Source organism: Phoca vitulina, unplaced genomic scaffold (genome assembly GCF_004348235.1).
Source record: "Phoca vitulina isolate PV1807 unplaced genomic scaffold, GSC_HSeal_1.0 scaffold1, whole genome shotgun sequence".
In the NCBI taxonomy this organism is placed as follows: Eukaryota; Metazoa; Chordata; class Mammalia; order Carnivora; family Phocidae; genus Phoca; species Phoca vitulina.
The window spans coordinates 390311-403712 of NW_022589704.1; positions in this window are offsets into that span (position 1 = coordinate 390311).

The window sequence follows — 13402 nt, forward strand, 5'->3', positions numbered from 1 at the left end:
CAGCGGGGGAGGTCACAGTGTCAGCAGTGAGGTCACAGTGTCAGCAGGTGAGGTCACAGTGTCAGCAGTGAGGTCACAGTGTCAGCGGGGGAGGTCACAGCGTCCATGGGTGAGGTCACAGTGTCAGCAGGGGAGGTCACAGTGTCAGCAGGTGAGGTCACACGGTGTCAGCGGATGAGATCACATGGTGTCAGCAGCAGGACTGGAACTTTCACAGGGACAAACGGGGTTGGTCCAGCCGTCACCCCAGCAGGCCGGCCGATCTGCAGCATGGGGTGCGCTGGGGGCCTCAATCAGCTCTGCGCTCACACAACCCCAGAGAGGGTCCCGTCCACACCCCAACGGCCCCAACAAGCCCTGCCTGGATCAGGGTCGCGTCAGCAGACGTGCGGGGCTGCACACTCCTCCTCGGGATGATCTGCTGGCCCAGACTTGATGCCCTGATGAAATGACAGGGACCTGGGTCCTGCACGGGTGGGGTGCATAGCCCTCCTGAGCATCACGGGCAGGATGCCCCTGGGTGTCCACCTCCACCAAGACAGCCTCACGGTCCCCTCGTCTGGACTGGCCTCCCAGAAGCTAGCCGACCCCGTGGTCAGAGACTGGCTTCAGAAAGCTCACGGCTGTGATGTTTGCTCTGCCGCTCTAGGCTGTGCCCCTCTCCGAGCCCCCGCCCGCTCTACAACCCAGGGCCATCCTTCTGGAGGACCTAGGGTCGTCCCTCTGAAAGGCAATTGTTCCTGGCTCCCGTCCCCAGCCTCCGCAAGCACCGGCGGCAAACACCGAACGCCTAGCCAGCCGGCCAGCTGCCCCCCCCCCCCCAGTGTGGTCAGGACCTTCCCTCGGGCTCCTCCTACCACTTCAAGGTGCTCCCACCGTTGGATTCCCAGGGTCAGTCTCTTGCCGCCACAGGCATCCTGAGTAGCGTCTTCCTCACCCGTGTAACCCGCCGGGCGTGATCCTTCTTTGACACCCCAAAGAAACTCCCAAATGGTGTCCATGGCAGAACACACTCAGGGGGTCGTCTGGCACCGTGAGCGGCATGGGGAGACCTGCGTGTCTACCACAGGACACTCGGGAAACAGAGAAGGCACGAAAGCAGGAATGTTAACAGAAAATAAGAAAAATACAAATGTTAAGAGAAGACATGCAGAGTAAAGACCCACCCTAAGCCCTTCAGGACGGCTCTCTATGGGGTGCGGTGGGGGTGGACGTGTGGGACTGGGGCAGTGCCCTCCCCACCGGTCCCCACGGATCCGGACGTGTGGATCAGCACACCAGGGCTGCTCCCAAGGACCCCACACACAGGGGCGTGGGTCCTGCCAGGCTTGGGTGGCCGGGTCAGCAACCGCCCCAGGTGTTCAAGCTGAGGGCGAAGGCATCGCACATAGAGAAGGGGACGTGGCTGGAGGCGGAGGCTCCAGGAGGGGCTTGGGGTGGGTGGCGCTGCCCCACAGGGGCAGGACCCCGAGGCGCCCCCTGCACCCCAGGGCTGGTGTCGGTGTCAGAGCCCCACGGCCTCTGTGCCCGCCTCAACCCCGACTGGGGTCAGCAATGCAGCTGCATCTCCTCCAGAGACACAGGAGTTCACCTGCGTCTGAGATTCTAGCAGAGGCCTGGCCGCCTTTCCACTGTGCGGCTGGATATAAATTCCTGTCGCTAAGATAGAAGCTGAGAAGCAATATCTACACGCCCATTAAAAGTAAATGCTAACTTTGTGGTTCTCGGAGCTGGAGCTGGTCTGGAAGTGAGGGTGGCCTTGAGCGCCCGCGCGGCTGACGTGCGCCCTCCGGCCTCCGACAGGGAGAGAAGAGCAGGAGGCCAAGAAGGACGAGCATGAAGGACAAGGGGGCAGAGCGGTCAGGCGATTGTGTGCAAGCTCACGGGTCCCCATCAGGGCAGGGATGAGGCGGGGAGAGCGCTGCCCAGGTCCCACACAGCAGACCTGCAGACACGCATCTCCTGGCCACACGCCACGCGCGGAGCTAGACACACGCGAGATGTCAGGGCTTCGGGGGACGCAATAGGTCACAGCAGAGCTGGGTTTTCTTTCCCCACGGAGCTTCTCGGGGGACTGTTTAATCAGATTTCCTTAGACGTCCCTGAAATGAAGCCCTCGCTCTCCCAGAGTGGACATCCAGCCAACCCAACCTGCTCCCCCGTTTGCACTCATCGATCCGCGACCCGGTTCTGCTGGAACCCGGCGCCCTGAGCAGGGGAAGCTGGGCTTGCAACCCCTCTCAGTTCCAGCTGCCTTCTCTAATCAACTCCAGTAAATCCCTCTGTTCTCCTCTTTCATAAATGCCATCAGGGTACTCCACTTGCCTCCTGATGGAGAGCGTAATTTTATGCAAATTTCTCTACTCACCATTAATTTTAAAGACCAACATTCATGAAAGAAAGAGAACTCTTTCTAAAAGGCACACACGCTTTATATTAAACATCTTCTGATCTAAAAAGATCTGGTTTTGAGGAACCATTCATTGCTTTGAGGTCATTTCTAATTCCGTGATTTAAAGCCATCTCCGTGGGACTTTCAGACAAGCGAGGGGAGTCTCTGTGACCGCAGAGTTTGGGGTGCAGCCATTCAGGCCGAGGGCTGCCACACATTCCAACCACACATCTGCATGTGGGATGCTGTTCCATTAGGGGTGCGATTTGTAAGCAAGAGCTGATGAATATGCAGACTGGGAGAACCCAGAAGGAACAGCTAGAGGCGAAAATGCAGATGAGTCAAGTGTGCGTTCATCCCAGGTCTTCCCAGTCTGGTTTTGTGCGATGTGTCCTGTACCCAGTGCTCCGCAGATTCTGAGGACGTGGAGTGACGGGGTTACCTCCCCTCAAATACGTCACGAAACGTGCCCGTGGGACCAGGACACGATGGCGGTTTATTTATCAGGGGTTCTCTTGTTGCTTAAAGCAAAGAAAATGAAATAAATGTGAGTAGCCTGGACAACTTCACAGTTTAGAAACAGGAATTCTGGTGGTGAGTCAACACTGTACTCAATATAAATAATTAGAAACGGCAGATCTTGGGATAATTGCTCACCTCTGTTTATGTGCAGGCGTCCAGGGGTCCTGCATCCCCGAGGGGCCCTGGGAGGTCACTGTATGGGAACCTCTGGTCCCCTCCTGCACCTGGCAGTCAGGTAAACCCTGGTCATAGCGGGCTGTCACAGGCTCCATCTACAGCAGGGAACAGAGCATTCAAAAGGAGGAGCTACAAAAGTCGGGCAAAATTACACTTAAATGCAGAATAGACAGACGGTGCTCGAAAGTTATTGGAAACTTTGGAAACATGCGAGCGGAGTCATCTCCCTGCACACCTGCTGTATGTCAATTACATCCCAATAAAACTGGAAAATAAGGAAGAAGGAAAAACGTTAAACAGAATATGATCCACTTAAAGTGATAACTAAGAATTATTTCCACAGAAAGCAATAATTATTTATTCTCATATTGTGGTTTCCTGTGCTTCTTGCCTCTGTAGATGTTTTTCACCAATTGTGGGAAATTGGGGTCCTATTTCTTATGTTTATTTCTGCCGCAGCGTCCCTGTCCTGCGTTTCCAGTTATGTGTATGTTACACTGCTTGATATTATTCAACACGCTCTATTCATCATGTTTTTACCTGTATTTCCCACTTTCATTCGGTTTGGGAAATTCCTAGGGTTGGCTTCTAGCTCCCTGACCCTCTGCAGTGTCTAGTTTGCTATTAAAAGGATCTTAGGAATTTTTCATCTCAACATTGCCATGTTTTATAATGTGTCCCTCAACCCACCTGTGGCTGTGTGTGGGCAGGGTCCTTCCAGAGCCAGATTAGGGTATAATTATTTATTAGGGACTGGGACAGGGAGGTCAAGGGAGGAGGTGTGGGACAGACCCTGGGCTTGAACAGCATGCCTGCAGGTGGCTGCTCTCCTGTGAAGGCCACCGGTGGATCCATGAGGGGTCTTGAGAGCCCAGAGAAGAAATGGCTCAGCCCATAGATGACAGCCAGCCTGTCTCCTGCACCCCAGGCCCCATGGTATGTGGGAAGGCCTTGAGTGGCCTCCCCACAGGTCCTTCCCCATCCTGTTCCTGTGGATTAGGTCCCCCCAGACAAACAAGCCTCTTATCAGAAAGACCAGGCCCAGCTCCTGCCCATCCCCCAGAGCAGCTTCAGGCCCACCGGCCCGTGGAATTGTTCCAGCAAGTCAACCACACCCCCTGCAGCACGAGGGCTGTCAGCACAGAGCCTGCCTTCCCGCGCACAGCCGTGTGGCCCCGCAGTGTGTGGCGGTCCCTCCCTGGGCCGTAAGCACGCGTGACCGATGTCATGAGTCCCAACATCCCTGTAACCTTGGGGTGGGGATCGCACTCTCACCAGTGAAGTGAAGAGCTGGTGATTAAAAGGCCCCGTGCACGTGCGTTGGGACGGGAAGGGAGTGACCATGTGGCCAGGAGGGGCCGTGCGTGGGCGACCCCTCAAAAAGGCCCCTCTGGCCACAAATACGCTGAATGTCCTAACTGCCCACAGCAGACGCCAATACTAACCTCTGATGGGTATTCTCCTGGGGGCACCGGCCAGCCACCCGCTGGGAAACTAATTACATAAAACCCCTTCTTCCCAAGGAAACAGGACTTGTCATTCTTGGAATTGACGTGTGCTGGGAGAACAAGCTTGCACCCACGCCCTCGCTGTCCACCGGCATCGAAACAAGAGCTCAGCGTGATCCACCAGCGTGGGCACCACGTCACATCACACAGGACCAGCAGCCAGTCTCCAGGCACAGAACACGCACACACGCAGCCGTCAGAGTCCCCCTGCTCTGCCAACCGTCCATCGTTGGACAGTCTGTCGAAGGGGCAGCCATGCACCTGTTTGGAACAGTGTCCTGCAAGGCCATCATGTGCGGCTGGTGCCCAGGGGGAGGAATGTGCAGGTCTGGGAAGCCCAGCAGTGAACACGGGGTGGACTCCTTGTCCTCAAGCCACCAGGGGATGCCAAAAATGAGCAAAGAGGGTCAGGGCTCCGGCAAAGGCTCCACTGACCACAAAGGTCCAGGAGACCTGCAACATACGGACAACAAGTGTCTGGCCTGGGGGTTTCACTGGGACACAGCTTTGTGTTTCTCAGCCCACAAGTACAGTAAATGGGCAGTTAGAGTGACCATGGGCAGAAGACCTGGCTAATAAGGGTTTGGGTCGGCTCCCCATGCAGGACAGCCGGGCTCTCCCAAGCCTGCGCAGCCTCGGGCTCCAGACGGCGGCCCTCGCCCCGCCAGGAGGAGGGTTAGGGCCTGGCTATCAGACGCTGTCCCCACCCACAGCCTGGAGAATGTTTCCCAGGCCCTCAGAAGACGAGCAATCTGTGAAAATCAGGTTATGGAAATGTGAAGGGAATTCTCAACAAATTATAAAAACAACAAAACTGAGCATTTCTTGGCAGGAAAATAAATCTTAAGTACAATGAACTGACAAAACACACACCAGGGAAACGCTTGGAATATACATAAGGTATGAGAGATTATACCCTTAACAAATGAGCAGCTCTTCCGAATCAGCAGAAAAAAACGATAAGCAGCCAGTAGGGGTAAAAATGGGTAAACAGTACAAAGGACCAATACACAAACGGTCAACCTCACTCAAAATCAAAGAAAGAAAATCAAAGCAACAGTGAGATCACATGCTATTTAAATTAGAATGCCAAATTTAACATTTTAAAACACAAAATGCAGCTGCAATGGGAGATGGCTGCAGGCTCCCATCCAGTGTTTTGGGGAATGTTTGGTCCAATTCATTTGAAAGGCAATTTAGCAAAATTAGGCAAAATTACACATACATAATGTCTTTTAACCCGACAATGTCGCTGCTCAAAATTCACCCCCTGGGAAGACTGTGCAGAACCTCGGAAGTGCACAGAGAGCCGTGGGTCATGCAGCGGTCCCAGGGGCAAAGGGCCAGAGACTCTGCATTTCCGTCCATCTGCAGGTGGGTGAAGGGCAGTGGGTCTGTGCAGACACTCCACAGGAATGGAAAACACGGAACTCGCCGCCATGAGTCCCTTCAGAATAGTAAGTCAAACGGGCAAAATACAGTGAGATTCACAGAATCGCCCCATGCGTACACATCGTCTACCTCGAGGTGCCTTTGAATTTGTAGTTTGTGAATATGGGTATTTATAAATAATCATTCCAGAAAGTGCCGTGGGTTGTGGCTGATCGTCCTGCGAAGGCCTGATGGGCGGCCCGCGGGTCCAGCAGTTGTGGCAGCAACGCAGCCGAAGATGCAAAGCGGTGGACCGCTGACCGCGCTCAGGGCCGACACGGCAGGCGCGCCGCTGGGGAGGTGGAGTCCGCTCCGCGTGTACACAAGTGCAGAGGATTCTTCCAGCGCAGAACCAGCAGCTCGAGCATGGTGGAGGCGAAGACGTCGGCCTGGAAAGGGCCCCGGCAGAGACTGCCAAGTCACACGCCAAACAGAACAGTGATGTCTGGGTCACACATTTTCCTTCGTAGACGCCGTTCACATCGGCACAATCAGGCAACACTCACCTGCCTCGCTCTCTGACAAGAAGCCGGTGCTCAGTCAGCTGTCTGCAAGTCGCACGTGCCCCTCTGGGCAGTAACGGGCGCCGGCAGCAGGATCCAGCTGGCCTGTCTCCTGGACGTCCGCTCGGGCGGCCAACTTGGCCAAGACCCACCACAGCGCTTTGCCTTTGAGAACGGCATGTGTGCGCGTGTGTGTGTGTGCGTCACATATACACGTGTTATATGTGTGTTGTGTGTGCATGTATTGCATGTGTTACGTGTGTGTACACGTGTTCATACGTTGCACGTGCATGTTACATTGTTATATTGTGTTGTGTGCACGAGTGTGTGCATGCATTGCATTGCTGTCACATGTGTGCCATGTGTCATGGGCACACGCGTGTGTGCATGCATTGCATGTGTGTGTTACATGTGTGTTGTGTGTCGCGGGTACACAGGCGTGCATTGTTGCGTGTTCATGTTACATGGGTCGTGTGTACATTAGATGTGCACATGCACACGTGTGTGCGCATTGGCAGTTGTGGCCTTGTGTGTCTGTATGCACACGTGTGCATGAGTGTGCTTGTGCACCTGTGTACCTGGGTTACATATATGGAACAGTCCCACCCCTGTGGTCCCACATGAAGCCCAGAGATGATCCCAAGTCCCCGATAAGGCCTCCTTGTGCTTTGCCTTGACTCATCTCCACATGCAGCACCCACGGACACTGCACACGCCAGCCCCCTGGGGTACACACAGCGGCCACCCGGTCCTGCTCAGCTGCCCGCAAGCCCAGAGGACTGAGGCCCGTCCGGAGGTTTTCAAGGACCCTGACTGCATGTGCAACAGCTAGCATCACTCTGAAGATTTTTTTCTAATAACAACAGATTTGCCTACAAACAAAACAAAATATGTTTGTGAATGTGCTCCTGATTCTGACTGGAAATGGCCCGGAAGGAGCCGCAGAGAACGGCAATGTGGGCATGGCCTCGGGCACAAAGAGGCGGATGAGCAGGAATCCCAGGAAGAGGTGATGGGCCGATGCCACCTGGCGAGTCCCAGCCTGGGCACCAGGGCCACAGGAAAACAGGGTGGGAATTAGTGGGGCCAGGAACACAGGCCCTGTAGTTATGATTGTGTGTTATACGTCCATATGAGTAAAAGTCGTAAGTGACCTATAACCACACTTGGTGTTGGAGCTCAGGGAGAGGAACAGGGGGCTTTGTGGGCTGGAAAGAGCCCCGGCAGAGATTGCTAAGTTACACACAAAATGGAACAGTGATGTCTGGGTCACACATTTTCTGTGAAAATGTGGTTATGGAAATATGTGGTTATGGAAATATGTGGTTATGGAAATATATGTGCACATGAGGTACACATATAACCTGGTGAGTAGCTAATGGCCCAAAATAGCCCTGAGTTACACACATGGAAGCTTATTCTCCCTCGAGGGGAGTGTGCAGTTCATCCACCCACTGGTCCAGGGACCCAGGCTCCCCCAGCTTCAGCACATGACCTGCTTTATCAAGGTCACCTCACAGCCCAGGCTGCCTGAGCTCATGTCTTCAGGTCAGAGTCCCAAAGAGCTGGAAGAGAAAGGGCAGAGAGCATGGCCTCTTCTAGAAGGCGATTTCCAGGAAGAAGCCGAGGCATCTCCTTATTCCACAGCCAGAACGTAGTCCCGAGTCCTCCCCGAGCTGGAAGGTGTCCTCCACAATGACGCACTCCACCAAAAGTCAGAGGAGGATGAGGAGAAAGATCCGAGAGGAAGTGAGTGGTCTTGCCCCACGTTCGTGAGTTTGTAGGAGGAGGGCATGCTGGGGGACGGGAGGGACGGGGGGCTCCCACTCTCTGCTCTGCATCCACCTCTCAGGAGCGTGGCCGAGGAAGCAGAGCGCGTGGATCTTGGATGTGCCCACGGTTGCGGCTCCAGCACGGGCCCACAGCCGGGACCTGGTCCTGGGCGGGCAGCCGGGATGGAGCCAGGATGTCACCCCTGGAGAAAAGTCTCCACCAGCAGACACCTGCAGGTAAACTTGGCCTTTTCATACCCAAAGATGTCAAGAGGCTGAAAAAACAACCACGGCGACGAGTGGTACTTACGACTTTGGTTGATAATACCTGCTTTTCCTCCTGAGCCTGAAAGCAAAGGGGAGGAAGCTGCTTGTCACGGGGTAAATGGAGCTTACGGATGATTTATATTTCTTTTGTGTCAGACTCTTACCCAGATGCTCTCCAGTGTGGTGGTTGGAACAGGGCACAGAAGGCGTTTCCGATGGAGAGGAAGGGGAGCACTGCGTTGCAGAGGGGCGTGGAAGCTTCCACAGGCTTCTCCAGCCGCCGCAGCGTCACCCCATTGATGATGGTGGGTCTGCTGCCGGGCGAGGGCGCATGAAGCGCGGCCCCGAGCTCCGCCCAGAAGACGCCTCAACCGCAGACAGAGCCGGAACCCCGAGACGGCCCGAGGCGGGGTTCCCGCAGCTTCGGGGCTCCTGACCTGGGGGCTGCTCTCTCGGTGCTGGCAAGCCTCCCGCTGCCCGCAGTGTCCCCGTCCTCCGTCCCCCCTAGAAATGCAGCAGCCAGGACAAGCATGACCGCCTGGAGGAGGTGCCCCGGCCGGGTGATGGGCAGAGCAGGGAGATGCTGTCCCCAGGGTGGAGCAGGGTCCAGGTGTGGGCCTCACTCCCAGACACGAGCCCTGCTGCTCGGCCTTGGCCGGCCACGGCTGGACCTCCGTCCCTGGGCCTCAGCGTGGCGGCAGGGGCTTGGGCAGTGGGTGCACACACGAGCCTGCAGCCTCAGGGCTTGGCACGGGGCAGGGGTGGCCAAAGGTGCAGCTCAGGGAGCCACGCGGTGGGCGCTGTGCCCACCGAGGGCCACACTGGCCACTGGGGACAAGCAGAGCCCTCTGGACAGGGCGTCCAGGTGGGACTCGGGGTGGGTGCTGCCCGTCCTCATATCCCTCACTAGAAGAGGTGAGCTGGGGTCCCAGGAGACAGACAGCCACACGGCCACATTGCTCTCCACTGTCACGTGGTCACGGGGCCAACCTCCGTGGACATTCTGTTTAAGGGTTTCATTTAATCCAGTGAGCCTGGCCCTTCCAAGGAGCTGGGGCAGAAGGGCCTCTTCACAAACCAAAGTCAGACAGTGTGATTGGGGGTCTTCAACCATCTGCCCCCAAACAGCACAGATTACAATTACGGCATTTCTCTTGGAAAATTAAAGTATTAGAAAGAAGAAACCATGAATCCTCATTACAGCATCCACGCCACCCTGAGGTCATCCGCCAGAGTGGCCGGCGGCCAAGCTGCCTGGGGAGGGCACCCCAACCCTGCTTATGCGCGCGTCTCCGATTATAGACTGATGATACATAGTAGATAGATGATAGAACATAGGTTATTGAGAGAGTATAGGTAGATTAGAGATGATAGATGATAGATAGATAGATAGATAGATAGATAGATAGATAGATAGATAGATAATAGATGATAGATATCATGTAAGTTCTGGGATGGGAAAGATAAAAGTTTATTCCCATCTTTTAACTTGTTGGGTTCATTTTTCTCATGTTTCTGTAGAATCAGGTCACTGATTGTTCAGCCTTGACTCTTCTGTTTCTAACACATGAACATAAGGCTTTGCACTGATTAGTTGCAAATTTTGCTAATTTTTTCCTCATTAACATTCACTTCAGAGCATTTCCTAAATTTCTGCTGGGATTTTTCTTCAAGCAGAGGGCTGGTTAGAACTCATCATTTGCAGATTTTCCAGTGTCTTTGTTTACTGATTCTTGCTGAATTCCATTGGGTTCAGACAATTTATAAATGTTTCCAGCCTTTTGAAAATCAATGCAGTTAAGACTTTATGCGCCATCCTAGGGGTAGTCTCGAGAAATATTCAGTGTGTAATAAAAGAGGATGTGCATTCATCCCTGTCAGGTGTGGGGCTTCGTACGTATTCAGCAAGTCACGTTCTGAGTGTGTTCCCGCTAAGTTTTGTCCGCTCTGTGCGCTGTTGGGGACAGTGTTTTAACATCCATCACTATTAACATGGGCTTTCCAGGGTCTCGAGCTCTCTCAAGTGGGCTTTACGCATTTTGGCAGCCGGCGTCTTTCAAGGAATTGTCGTTTCGTCCGCGTTATCACTTGGGTGCAGCCCGCTGTCTGTGCTGTGCGTTTCAGACCCAGGATCGGCGGCCGAGCGCCCCCTTCCATGGCAGCCAAACCTGGCTCGCGACCCTCACCGGTGTTTCTGGCTGCACGCCGCTCTCCTCGGCTGAGACAGGAGGGCTCCCTTCCCCGCGGGAATGAGATTCGGAGGAGCCCCTCCCTGGGAGAGTGGGTGTTCGTGGTGGAGGGTCACTCCGTGCACTCCACACCGGGGCCATGAGGAGAGCCCGCGCAGCGCTCCGCCCCACGAGCCGGCGGGCACCAGGAACGCAAAACCCCAGGGTCTGTGCCCTCCTGCTGCCCCACACGCACCTCTGGAGACCCGTCAGGGTGGGACGGTTTCCGCCAGTGAATGGCCCGGCAGCACCTGTCCTGGGTTTGCACTGTTTGCACCTGTCCCTCCCGATTTCCAGGTGGAGTTTCGTTCTGGGGGTTTCAGTTCTCCGAGGGGCGCAGGAAAAAACACATATTATTGGCTTGTGCATATTTTTCTTGTTGTCAGGACAGGAATGACAACTTCCAAGCTCTTCCATGTCATTCCTCAAACCAGAACTGCTTCACGTATTTCAAAGCTTCGTGGGGACCTATAATCTGGCAAAAGAGGCGTGAGTCATTTCATGAGTTATTGCAACGTTCCCACTGGGGGCTTGTCCTCTTTCTTTGGGAAATACTGCTCTTTAATACAATATTAAAAATACTGTATCACTGCTCTGAGACCACAGAGAAGGGGACTTAACTATGGGATCATCAACACCGTCGTCCAAATAATGAACATCTCAGCCTCTCCGTCCCAGTTGCTCACAGGGAGGAAACTGAGTCAGGAGTGTTTGTGCCACTTTCCTGAGGCAGCAGACCCAGCATCCACGTCACTGGGACCCCGGAGACGCTGAGGAAGAGGGGGCACATCCCGGGCGGCGGGGGAGGTTCCCACCGAGCACCTGCAGACAGGAGGTTTCTCCACAATGTGCTTTCTCTCTCACTGTAGGCGATCATCTTCGAAATGTACGTGGATCTGAGAAACATCCTCAGTCGTGGCACGAAAATGTCAGAGCTGGGTCCAGTCCCCATATCTCCCCAAATCACACATTATAAAAAAAAAGGCAAAGTTTAAATATATAACCTCCAATTTCCAGCAAGCAACTGGTTTTATATGACCCATCCGGAGAAGAATGGAGTTCATGTACCTCCTTATTTCAAATCCAGAGAAAACTTTCTAATTTACAATGAGTCTAGTGAGATAAAAAGTGACCTTAAGAACTACTTCTGCAGAATCACCAAACTCTGGCCATCTGCTTTTTAATTTAAATTGCTATATTTTTCCCCAATGTATTTCTTTTTCATATCGAAGACAGATTCTCTTGGTCTCCACTGTGTGTTTTTAGACTTAGGGAAATACTATTTCCCAGCACCTGCTGGAGAAATGATCTGACGCCCTGTGTCCCCACGGTCTGGGGCCGAAGACCACAGACACTGCTGGGATGTCACCTGCTCCCCCCGGCCGCCGGCATCAGCCTCCCAGAGCCGACGTCGGAGGCAGACAGCGGTGGGCCCGGGGGAATGTGCTCCAGGCTGCACGTCTCATCTCTGCCTACGTCCCTCCCAGGTGGGAGCCTTGTCCCGTAAGCCTCCAGGGGACGCAGGCGAGTGGTCACTCCCGGGGCGTGGGGGTCCTGTCTGGCGTCCAGGGAGGCTGGGGATGGCGCTCCAGGTCCCAGAGCTGGTCGATACTCACCTGTCTTTACCAGCCCCTCCCACACCCCTGTACAAGGAAACCGTAAGTCTCGTCTGTGATCAGGGGAGACATGCTTCCTTCCTTGGCCGGAGCTCCTGCAAAACCCCTGCACACGCCTTGCAAATGGCGACTGGTCGAGGCTGTTTCTACTGTCCACCCGAGGCCATAACTGCACGGAACAGATGCTCGATAAATATTTGATGAGTGAGTAAATTTATTCACCCAAAGAATGTTATTTCCATTGATTTGGCAAAATTAGAACATTTCCCTCTAATTGCCTTCTTCACAACAGCGTAGAATTATAAAGACAGTACCTATGTGGTTAACCTCCTGCTGGGACGAGGGAAATGAGGAAGGAAAGCAAATGTGTCTGTTAGTGACCCTGAAACGTCCATTAGGATGGCCAGCCTCATCTTGTAGAGTCCGTGCTAATTAACACATAGGCAGGTGGTCGGAGTGAAAATTGGGTAACTTGTTATAAACCTGTTAATAAAGAAACAGGCACATAATTTTCCGACTTCTCCCGGGTGGGCCCTGTCTGGACCACTGGCCTTGCCCGACTGAGCTAACTCGTCCGAGGACTAGGCTTTCCCCAGCTCCCACGGCTCCACCTCAGGAATCGTGGGTGGTCACAGGGGAATTCCTCCACAAGACCCCTGTCCCAGCAGTGTCGAGAAGGGGCAGGCATGTCCTGCATTTGGGCACGGGGGAGGCTCTCTGGGATGCCCAGCCCTGCCGGGTCTGTCTCCCTGCCGCACCGGCCGCTACCATGTGCACACGGACGCAGCACGTCCCCACGGCGGGACAGACCTCCGGGCCGCTCAGGAGTGCACGCTGCTGGAGCAGAGCGGGCGGGGAGGAGGATGAAACAGGCGATCAGGAGACGGGGCGCGTGGCGCGGCGGGTGCCGCACAGGCCCAGGAACCGGGACCTTGCTTTCCACCATCTGTGAACAAGAAGAAACAAGTGGTCTCTTCTCTTTCTAC